Source organism: Marmota monax, unplaced genomic scaffold (genome assembly GCF_021218885.2).
Source record: "Marmota monax isolate L192 unplaced genomic scaffold, Marmota_monax_Labrador192_F-V1.1 WCK01_AAM20220418_F8-fsc00251, whole genome shotgun sequence".
Classification (NCBI taxonomy): Eukaryota; Metazoa; Chordata; class Mammalia; order Rodentia; family Sciuridae; genus Marmota; species Marmota monax.
The window spans coordinates 191,338-204,095 of NW_026694546.1; positions in this window are offsets into that span (position 1 = coordinate 191,338).

The window sequence follows — 12,758 nt, forward strand, 5'->3', positions numbered from 1 at the left end:
TTTTTTTGCATTACAATTCTTAATACATGTTTATACCACAATTTATCATATCTCTGTTGGTATATAAGGTATGTTGACACCAAATTCACATCTTCATACATGTATTTTGTATAATGATGACCGTCTCCTTCCACCATCCTTACTATTCCCTTCCCCCTTCCTTTCCCTCCCACCCCTCTTCCCTATCTAGAGATAATCTTTCTCCCATGCTCTTCCTCCCTACCCCACTTTGGGTCAACCCCTTATATCAGAGAAAACATTCGGCATATGCTTTTTGGGGATTGGCTAACTTCACTTAGCATAATCTTCTCTAATGCCATCCATTTACCTGCAAATGCCATGATCTTGTTCTTTTTTAGTGCTGCGTAAAATTCCATTGTGTATAAATGCCACATTTTGAAATGCATTGTTGTTCAACATACAAGAGTTGTTAGCCATAGTTACCCTATGGTGTCACAGAACACTGGAAACCATTCCTCCCATGCAGCAGCACCCATGTACCCATAAACTGTCCTCTCTTCGTCCCCCCCCCTTCCCTTTCTCAGCCTCCCTTTCCCCGAATTATTCTGTTCTCTAATTCTAGGAGATCAACTTCTTCGGCTTCCGCATGTGAGTGAGAACATGCCGGGTGGTACTGGTCTTTCTAATGCCTGATTTACTTCCCTTAATATCCTCAGGGCTCATCTGTATTCCTGCAACTGACAATATCCCATTCTCTTATGACTAAATTTTAATCCCTGAATTAGAACTACATGCTGCTTTCAGATTCTCGAACTTTCCATAAGCTCTTCCTTTTTTTCCCCTTGCCATGACACGTTAATGCCTGTTTAGCCTTCAGGTCAAATATTACTGTATGGGAAACCTCCCCAACACCCAGAGGATGAGTCAGTCACTGCTTTCTGTGAATTCCTGTTCAACATATTGCCCTCTAATAACTTAACATTTTATTAGAACTGTAGACGATGAACTCAAAATGTCTAGAGCCATAGAGCCAAGATCTTTCGTCATTAGCGCCTTATTGCCTATTTCCGTCTCTGGAATAAGGAACATTCCAGAGGCTAATTGTATTCAATAAGTATTCAATGAATATTTGTTGAGTGAATACGTGGATGATTCAAGGTGCACTTTACAAAAAGTTTGCTTCTTTCACTCCCCCCTAGTTGCTTGTTACTGTTAGCCCAGTACTCATCCTTTCTAGAAGCAATCTATGTATGTCATTAGGTATGTGACCTCACATTCTCGCTGTGGGTGCTTTGCAGTGGTTAATAAGGAGTAGAAGGGAGTCTATGCAAGGACTTTATTAGGATAACACAATTCCACCTGATTCCTTCCCCTGAGCCAGGGGGAAGGAGTCACATTGCATCTACCTTGAGGTCTTTCAGGCTAGAAACCTGTAAAACAGCTGCAGTCCAAAGCTTCCTTAGATAAACTGGACTGGCGTTGACCCAAAGCAACTCAAACCCCAGGGGTTTAGGCAGAAACAATCTGGGATGGGAATGTAATACTCCAAATGGTTTTCAGTTAGTTCTGGTTTCCATTTATCTTTCTTTCTTGGAAGGTAGGGCAAGGGTGAGGGGAAAATGGGACAGGTGGAGAGTGGAATTTGATTGAATTACCTGCCAGGACTTCAGAAACCTGCATGAAAGAAATTCACAACTCAACTAGGCATCTCTTTAAGAACCATTCCTTGAGGCTGCGGATGGGGATGCTCGGGCTTTGGAAAGCATCAGGCCGTGCTGATAATTCACAGGGTCTCATTAGGTGAAAAAAAAAAAAAAAAACCCGTTGCAATCAAGAAGCAGATCAAAGACTTTCTGCAACCCACTCACTGCATTTTGGCATTATTTACATTCTCGTCACCCATGTCACTGAAGGACCCTGCCAAGGTTTTCTGTCCATGAAGGATTGGGTGCCACAGTTTTCACGAAGTATTTATTCCTCTCCTTCTTTCTACCATTGAACTTCTTATCTTGACTCTCAGAATTTGTTACCGTCTCTCCTACAGCATTTCATATATTTATGAGCATATCAGGGACTACATCAGACTATTCTCTCTACTGAGAAAAATATATAGACATCACTTACACAAAGCATTTCATAGTTACTTCATCCTGATTACAGCTTCAAAATAGGTCAGCCTATTTGTTTGGTCTTCAGGAATATTGTACTATTTAGTACCAACACGTACCTGACACTTATTATTCAACAGTGCAACTGTCACCCATTGATTCATGTATATGTATTGAGCAACTGTGCCAGGAGTGGCTCTGAAAGTGCCATCCAGGTCTCAATTATTTGAAATCAATCTAATGCATTCTATAATGGTGTATAAAGGTACTACATAGGACTACACATTCAGACATCTTTCTAGAGTATGAGATTTTTAAATCAAAGAGTGGACTGAATCAGCTTTTGAACCACTATATATATTTCAGTGCTGGGAACATAGTAGAAATTTTTTCTAAAATACTTAATCCTAACTTTCCCCAGTCTTTTCACTTTTGCAACAAAGATGGCATCCTAGTATCCTAGTGATTAATCCAATTAACTTGCTGTTTTCAGAATCAACACCTCCAGGCCTCTGTAATGTGAAGTCCGCCATGTTTTTCTAAGAAACATGGAAGAATCACATAGGATCTGAAAAAAGTTCTGTATTCACTGTTCCCAGTGAATCTTTATCAAAAATATTACTGAGATCTGTCATCTATTATCTGATATTTCCTTACCCTCCTTGCATGGTTTTTACCAGGTACCACAGACACTTCCTCTACCCAACTTGCCCACCAAATGCCAATGCTATACTATAGCCCTTGAGGTGCCAAGGCTGTGTGTGATCTCTGCAGGTTCTGTTTGAGAGATCAGAGAGTAGTGCCTCCTACTCATTTAGGGAAGTCCCTCTGTTTCAGTTAATCACAACCTGTACATCTGGATCCCAGAACAAGTTTGGTATGATATCCACTATATTATTCTCAGAACTATCATTTCTCTCTGCTGATTACACTTTGCTATTTTGCCCATCTGTTTTCTAAACCATGCCCACGCATGTCTGAACACATAAAATAGACAAAGCTTTAGACTCAGATTTTGATCTGTTATATTTTTTTCCTTATCATAAAAACAAATGCATGCTTGCTGTAGAAGAGAAGAAGAGAAGACAATAAAAATCACTTATAATCCCACCAGCTGAACTGAACCTTCTGCCATTCATTAGAAATAAACTGGAAAAAAATGGTATGGATCAAAATTTCTCTTGTGTTCATTGAAAGATCTGCTTTCAGAATGAGACCTCCTTGGGATGCTTTGAAGCAAAAGTTGTGTCTCCAGAATTGCTCTCATCAATAATGGAAGCAGAAAAAGAGGCTCCTTAGAGGAAACACTGGGAAGAAAAGTTGCAGGAGGTGGGGCTGGAACTATGCTGGCACAGCAGAGAGGGAATGAGGCCAACGGAAAGGTTGGATGGGGATATTGAAACACAGGATGTGCATAGTAGGCCACAATTTTCATTAGCATGACCTTAGAGGAACCCAAAGACAACACAAATATAAAGTACAATAGATTGCCACTGAAGTATATATATATATATATATATATATATATATATATATATATATATAGTTGGTACAGGTCAGGGAGTTTATATAAATATATATATATATATATATATATATATATATATATTATATAAATTTCATCAGTATGTTGAAATTCACATACATTCATTTGGAATATGAATATATATATATTCCAAATGTGTATGTCATGCTAGAACATTTTGGGAGATACATGTATCTACAGAGCCAACATTTTTATGTAACTGATATATACATATATCAGTTATATCCAAGCCAGACAAAAAGAATGTAAAATACACAAAATAAAAACATGAAACAAATCAGTTGAACCATTTGATTAAGTGATAAAAATCAATGCAGATTGTTGAAGGATGGCAGAAGTGGGTGAGTGGGAAGGTGGTGAGGAGGAGACACTATAAAATCAGAAGAAAGAAATAGGTAACATAAATCTCGGGCCCAAGGACATGGGTAAAGAGACCTCTGTCACCGGAAGAACTTTCTGAAAAGGCTCAACCCTGATGTCTTGAAAACTACCAGATTTCACACCCTGACCTGTACCAACCTTCACTCATTGAGATGATGACCTCAATGATCTTTTCCTTAGTGAAAGTGTGTGATATATTTAAATATATCAATGGAATTTATTTATTCAACAAATTTTAGTGAGTGGGCCCTCAATAAATATTTCAAGTACTGGGGACAGGACTAAGTCAAGGCATGTAGATTCTCATAGGATCAGTAGCCTGGAAACTGAGAGGGAAGCAATAAAACAACTCCTTAATAAGAATTTGATAAAATTTAGGAATAATCTGTGCATACACAATTTGAAAAATATTTATAATGATTAAGAGAGATTGACATGTGAACACATCTTACAGATTTTTCCTGTGATCCTAGTTTAAATTACATAACTGAGTAACTTATTTGACTCATGTTGGTTGAAAGGTGTAAAAGAATTTCACTTAGTTTGTATACATTATTGGAATATTTAAGAAAAGTTGTGTTTTCTAACTTATGCTGAAAGTATCAGATATACTATACAAGATAAGCTTCACTTAATATAAGCACATATTTAGTTAGAAAATTGAGCATATTATTTTATAAATGCATTTCAACATATTGATGAAATTAATAACAGCATTGATTGAATAGTAATCAAAGACCCCTTTTAAGCCTTATTAAAATTTGCCAAATTTTATGAATGGAATAATAGATTTGTCCATTGTATTTAAATGTTCAAGGAAAAAGCTGATATTTAAATATATCACTGTAATTTATGTATTCAACAAATTTTAGTGAGTGGGTCCTCAATAAATATTCCAAGTACTGGGGACAGGACAGTGACCTAAGTCAAGGCATGTAGATTCTCATAGGATCACAGCTATAAGCAAATGAAAGGCAAATCATGTAGCCCAGTAGAAAGTTCAATGGAGAAAAATTAAGGTGGGGTCTTTTTATATGAAGGTGTCAAAAGACAAGCTCGCAGATTCGGTGTCATTTGAGGAGGAAACTCTAGTTAGAGAGAAAGAGTTGGAAAAGCTTTTCTAGGAAAAGCACCCCACAGAGACAATGGGTCACTGTGCAAACACACTGACTACGTCCTTAGACCACACCACCACCAGAAAGCCAGTGCCAACTGGATCCCCATCCACTCCAATAACTAGTCTGTTCCTGGCTCCCATACACACAGTTCCCTGAAGACCTCAGGCTTCAATACCTTCCAACTCCCTCTAGAGGTTTTTTCCAAAGAAACTAGCTCATCCTTTGTCCTTCGAAAAGCAGGTCTACAATATCACCCTTTTATTATTCTTACCCGTGTAACCTGATCTTCCTGAGAAGGAAGAAGCTGCTTGCAAAAGGATCAGGTCCTTAGTTGCTACACATATAGGATTTGGATAGAATTGAACACTCAGTCACATTTGCAAGAGGGTAAGAGCTGATACTACTGAAGGGTGCTGTGGTGTCACAGACTTGAGATTTGCTCTATTATAGGACAATTAGCAAGTCCGTGTGTTGTTTTATTCAGTGAGCACTACCAATAATAGTTGGTATAGAATAGGCATTAACTCTAGACTTTGAATATTAGTTTGTCAACGGCAATATTAAAGGTCACTTTGTTATTTAAAATAATGCTAAATAGAGCTTTTCTCTTTTTAAAATAATGTATTCTCAATGGACAAAAATTATATAGGTTCATCATGTTCCATGTGATGTTTTGAAATATGTGTACATTGTGGAATGACTGACTCAAGCTAATTAGCATATATATATATATATTACCCTACGTACTCATTTTTTATATGATGAGTAAACTTAAAATATACTCTCAGTGATTTTCAAGAACACATCCCATTGTTATTAACTATAGTAATCATGTCGTACAACAGACATCTTGAGCTTATTCCTTCTAAGTGGAATTTTGAATCCTTTGACCAATACCTCCCAAACCCCTCACCTCACAGCATCTGATATGATGACCAACACTCTACTCTCTGCTTTTAAGATCTCCACTTTTTTTTTACATTCTATGTTTTAGTGAGCCCACACAGTGATCACATAATGTTCTCCAGCTCCTTCCACAATGTCACAAATGACAGGATTTCATTCTTTATGGAGACTGAGTTAGCATTCCATTGTGAATTTGTGCCACATTTTCTGTATTGATGGACACCTGGGTTGATTCCGTACTTGGCTGTTGTTCACGATGCCTCCAAGAACCTAGAAGTACAGATAGTTCTTCTGTATGTACCCTGCTAATAGTGGAATTGCTGAACATTTGAGTTTTATTTTTAAACAAAGAATTTCTTCGTAAATGTTGCTTAGGACACATTCCCTAATATTTTTCTTTCTCAGTTTTATTTTTCGTTTTGTTTTTTCAGTGCTGGGGATTAAACCTAGGGCCTCACTCATGCTAGGTGAGCGCCCTGCCTCTGAGCTGCTTCCCCAGACCTCTTTCTCAACTCTGATGTTGTCCATCTTTCTGACAGTTGGCAGCAACTGTCTTTACCCATGAAAGTGTTCAAGCAAAAGATGGCAAGTTCATCTCCCGCTTTAAGCAGTCATGCCAGGACAAATCTAAAACTTTTGTGCTGATGGTAAATGTAATTTCCTGAACAATAACAGCAAAGCTCCATCTTTTTAGTTCAGCATCCAGGGTAGTTTAACATCCTGAGCAGTATAATCAGTGACTTGGGCAGGCTCCATTTTTATGTTTTCCTCTCAATCTCCATAAACTCTCACCTAGTATAGATCTCGCTCAAATTGCCCAGACTACATTTTTTTTCTCCTTTTAATTAGAGCTTCCATAGAGTGAAATAAACTGTTTTCCAAAGAGGATGACAGGAGAAGCAGAAAAGGAAGGAAGATGTGTTGCAGTATTGCTCTTACCAACATTGACATTTTACCAAATAAACCATAAAATCCCCTAACAGCAGTGAGTTCAGAATGAACTTTTCACCATGTGTCACTCACAAGGATGGTTACAGCAGATGCCATCCCCATTGAGTGATATTATGGTTACATTCTATGTTCATTAACTACCTGGGTTAAATGTTGTTTTCCAAGACTGAGCTCAAAGGTACAAAAGAGAGTGGAGGTAATTAGGTGACATCTAATGATACACCATTGCCTATCAGTTGATTAGCAGATGCTTGCCAAATAACTGAAATCAGAAAATATACTCTAGATGAAAAATATGTCAAAAAAATAACCTCTTGTCTTCACTTTGGCCAGTTTTCTCTTATTGAATTCAATATGAAGTTTTGCCCATTGAGTCACCTGTGGTCACTTTTGTTTAACTGATCAGAGTACCAAACTGTGACTCTTTTGATCCAAATGTGTTTTCTCATGCTAGAACATTTTGGGAGATGTATATCTTCTGCAGAATCAACATTTTTAGATATTATTTGTAATGTCAATTTAATATCACTATTTTCAGATGAGAAGAGAGATGAGATTCTACAAAGTAGAATATCTTATTCATCTAATTATTTGATTTTTTTTCCTTTTCTCAATTGCAATAAGTGACCTTTTTTGAGTATACTGTTGCTGGACAGGAGCAGGGGTCTCTGGAGATATATACAAAGTGAGAGCCTCTGACCATCGACTCATGTTTTGGGATGGGCTTGCTGTGTGCATGGGTAGAGGGGAAAGGGACCCTGTTGGTTACCATATTTGCACAAAAGGTTGTAGATGTCACTTAGTTAAGGATCTTGAGATGACATCATGCTGGATTACCCAGGTGGGCCCTGAATCCAAAAACAAGAAGACACAAAGAGAAGATATGGACACACAGAGGAGAAGGAGATGTGAGGTTGGAGGTAGAGATGAAGTGATGTGGCCACAAGCCAAGGAAACCAAAGAAGTTTACTGACTGGCATCAGAATCTGAAAGATACAAAAAGGAGCCTCTCCTAAAATCCAGAGGCTGTGTGATCTTGCAACACCTTGATTTTAGATACCTGGTCTTTAGAACTGTGAGAGAATAACTTTCTGCTTTAATGAAGCCAAGCAGCTTGTGGGAATTTGTTGTGGCAGACCTGGGAAATGTATGTGTGTGTGTGTGTGTATATATATATCCCTAAGTGAAGAGACCTTTGGCCACAAAGCAGATGCAAAGAAATTAAAGGTCTTTTGAGTTCCTCCTCTAAATTGAGACCTCTGCCACCAAGGAACCCTGGGCTCAGATAGGGGAATCCTGGGACCCCCCCATATGAGTCCAGCAACTTACCACCTGGAACATCATCAGCCAAATGGGGAAGAGACTGTGCCATCTACCACTCCCTCATCCCCCAAACTCTACCTCAAAATAATAGGGGAACTCTGCCCCAATCTGACACTGTGACACATAGAGTAATATATTGTTATTTTCATTTGGGTTTCCTGGAAACGGAGATTGAGTGTTGCAATACAGAAGTTTTGCTGGAGAGAGTTCTTGGGAAACTTATCTATAAGGAAGGGAGGAAGAGGGGAAAGGCCACAGGAAAAATCTGATCCTCAATGTGGTTTCAAAAAGCAAACGCCATAGAAGCCTGAAGCTGGGATGATCCCTCATAGAAGCAGGAGGAGCACATCTTCCTTACACCAATGAGTTATTGTCTTTGGGTTTCCCATGACTTTTATCAAGACAGTTTCTTGTTGCTGCATGTAACTCTCAGGGATAGGAGTTAGGCAACAGGCAACATGAGATGCCCATAATGTCCCTACAGAGAAGATCTGGATGAGGCACTGTGGCATCCACTGAAACAGACAAAGGGAAATAACAGCCCAGGTGAGGAGTTTCAGCCTGAGAGTGGAGGAATAAGCAGAGCAACCAAAACAGGGCACTGGGATTGAACAAGGCTAACGGGCAGACTGCTGGAGACTTAGAGATGAACAAATAACAAAGGCATTTAAAGAACATCAAATACAGAACTAAAGGAAAACAAAAGGCCCTTGCAGGACCTTAACCAGTTTACAAATTTAAAATCTCATAGATGAATAAGAAGAAAGCATGTGACTCAAAAAACAACTGGAAGAAATGGATCAAACATTAAGCAAATAGGGAAGAAGAAGAATCCAAAGTCAAATCTACTTAGGGAAGATAGCAAAGACTTGTAGGATAGATCCGGGAGGCCTAAACAGAACACTAGATACATTTGAAAAAAGACTCAGAGAAGGCAGTCACTGAACAAATAAGCAAAAAAAGACCCAACTAGTGAATGGAAGGGCACATTAAGTCCTAAGCAGAATTAGTTTTAATTAAAAAATAAACCCATAAATCCAAGACATACTCTTATGATATCTTTGAATACCAAAGATGAATCTTCATGCTTCTAGACCCAAAGCAAAAGAATCAGGAGGCAAATTAGAACAAAGACATTGAGATAAGAAAGATGATGAGGAAATGAAAACCTACAATTGTGTACAGTCAAATCCAAACAGGTGGTAAGAGAATGGAAGGGAACTTTCAGTATGTGGTAAGCAGGGCTCCTGATGCAGACTCACCAGGTCTCAAGATAGTCTGGAACTGAAAACACTAAGTCGTGTCTTCCAAACATAGACATTATGGGGCAGTATTAAGGTAAGGAGATGGAAATAAACCTATTATTCTAAAGTTTCATAGTTTGCACAAGATAGATATTAAAACAATTGGGGATGCGATTGCCCAGGAGGAGTGAATAGTTATTTGGGGTTTTTTTTATATGGTATGAAGGTATATGGTAAGTGTATTAAATATGGGAAGGCAATGAACCATGGAAAGGAAACTGAAAGCAGATTTCCAGGGAACCAGGAGAAGACAAAAATGGACATGCAAACCAACTTGAACTAAGAGCAAAAGTAAGGACAAAACTGAGGGTGACGAATGGAAATAACCAACCCAATGTAAACCAAAATGGAAAGAATAAGATGGGGTATGTCAGTGGTTAAATTAAAGGTAAAGGAGCTATTTTCTCCTATTTAAAAAAAAACAGTGATTGTTGGAATGAGTTACATACATGCACCTGTCCCCTCCACACACATGGTAGTTCATGAGGAATACACCATGATTTCTTCCATTTGCCTTTTTGGATTCATGTTATCCCTTTTTACACACCCTGCAATCTGCTCTGTGGGTCTAACCTGTAGGAACTCCATGGATGGGGCTCCCTTTCCTCCTGCTTTCCACCAATGAGGGAGTGATCAGAAGTGGGGCAAGAATGGGATCCTTCCTTCTGAGATCATCATGGACTGGCTATGTCCCTTGATAAAAATTCCTTCATTCTCCCATAATAACCAACTCCACTCAATTCTCTCTCCTACCAAATTCCAGTCACCTCTCTGCCCCCCTGTCCCTTTGGCTGCAGGAGTGTTAATCCTTCAGTTTCTCCTTGCTCAAGGTAACCACACTATCCTTGTGAATCCCTTACACTCACACTTCATAATGAGTTCGCCATCTGTTTCTCTAATTGGGATTATCCTTTTTTTTTTTTTTAAACTGTGCCATCTGTTTTCTGTTGGGACTTGGCTAATAATCTTCTCCAGAAATGGTCCCTATTTCTTGTGGCACAAACAAGAAAATATTCCATTTGGCTTGACATTAGGCTCGTTCTTAAGTCTCACAGACGGTGAATAGAGAAAAAGAAAGTCAATGCTATGGTCACACCATGGAGGACATGCATGGAAAAGCAGAATTCTCTACAGAAGCACTAAAGGATTTACCTCCTATGGTCCAAGGAGAGATGGGGCTGAGGGTCAAATCCTTACTGTGAGTTCAAGGGTGATAGAGGATCAGCTCAAAGTAACTGCTCCACCCCACCCAATCTCTTAGGTGACACTAAGAAGTAGGGAAAACTGGAATCCTGAGACCTAGGAAGGGAGACACGGACAAAACTAAGAACTGGGACATCATTCCTTTGAACCTCCAAGGTAAGAGCAGTCACTACTCTCTCCCCCTATTATAAAGGAACTAAATCTTACAGGTCTAAAACTCTTTCAGTAAGAGCACCTGGGGTAGTTGCCTCACAAGAGGATGCCCATTTCTCTTAGGTCCCACATCTAGGGTGATCAACTTGTCTGAATTTGCCTACAATTCCCATGGTTTTAACACTGACAACCCATGATAGAGGAACTACCTCAGTTATTGACAAACTGGAACTATTAGTCGCCCTACCCATAACCAACACCTCTCATTGCTTCCAGATCCCTAAGGTCAGTTGGAGCCCTACACAGCCTTGATGTAGAGATGAAAGGCTTACTCCAGGAGAAGGTAGTTTAAAATTCAAGTGAGTAAGAAATCCTCGCTAATGTGTATCCGCAGAAGGCTGGGGAATGTGTGTGGGAGTGGATCCCAAAGGTGTCAAGATGATAGAGAAATTTGAATTTGGATCTGGCAAAATTCCCTGACAGATGTTCTCACCCACATTTTGGAACTACGCTGTCTGAGCATGAATAGTCTGTGAGGTTGCCTAACCAACCCTTGAACTGAATGGAGAATTTGAAATGCCACTGCATTCTTGGCATATAGAAGAAGGAATCTTGAGTCTTAGCAAAAAAATGGGTCATGCTGGAAGAATCTGCTATGTGCTACTTGCTCAGCCACAAGCCTCCTACCATACCCCTAGGAGGGCGCCTGAAAGGCCTTTCGTCGTTCTTGTCATCACACAAGCGTGGAAAATAATTTGTTAGGACACTTGGTGGGTTGTTAATATTGGTTCCCTGGAATGGGATGGATTGAAAAAATAGGTAAGCAAAAAAAAAAAAAGTATGATATGATCTTATGTTCATAAAAGTATGTATATACGTATGTTTACATACACAAAAGAAATGTTAATGTTATGGTTTAGATATAAGGTGTCCCCCAAAAGCTCTCATATAAGATAATGCAAGAAATTTTAGAGGTGAAATGATTGGGTATGAGAGACTTAAACTAATCAGTGCATTAATCCACTGACAGGGATTAACTGGGTGGTAACTCTGGCAGGTGGGGTGTGCCTATAGGTGGTGGACCACTGGAGATGTGTCCCTGGGTTATATATTTTGTCTCTGGTGAGGGAAGACGCTCTCTCTGCTTCCTGGTGGCCATGTTCTGAGTTGTTTCCCTCCTCCACGCTCTTCCGCCATGATGCTCTGCCTCATCTCAGGCACAGAGCTATGGAGCTGGCCATCTATGGACTGTGACCTCTGAAAATATAGCCCCCCCAAAACTTGTCCTCCTGTTCCTGACAGGTCTTTTGATCACATCCAGGAAGAAGCTGACTAAACAGTTATTTCATTTCCTTATTCTAATTTGTATTATTTAAATATTTCAAGAGAACATGTTTTACCATCTGGGAAAAAAAAATGTTTCACTGTGTTAATTTTTAACAGAATAGATAGAACAGAAGAAGAGTGGAAGAGCACAGCCAAACATCTGGAACATTATGAGGTGACTTCGAAGAAGATATGGGTTTTTTGCAAGTGAAAATTCAGGGATTTCCCAGGAGGATGTGCCAGGGAAATTCATGAAGATAATTCTCTAGGGAGAAGTGGAGGATGAGACAGCAGTAGAAGGAGTCCAGGCCTGGGAAGATGTTGGACTGACTCATCCAGATGCAATTCTAGGGGAAGGGGGATTGTTTGTGCAATGATGCCTTGGTCAGCCTAGAAACTCACCAAGGTTATTTTACTATTTAGGGATTAAGGCAGGAGGACATGAGAGAAAAATCTAGATTCCTATGTTAGAAGAACA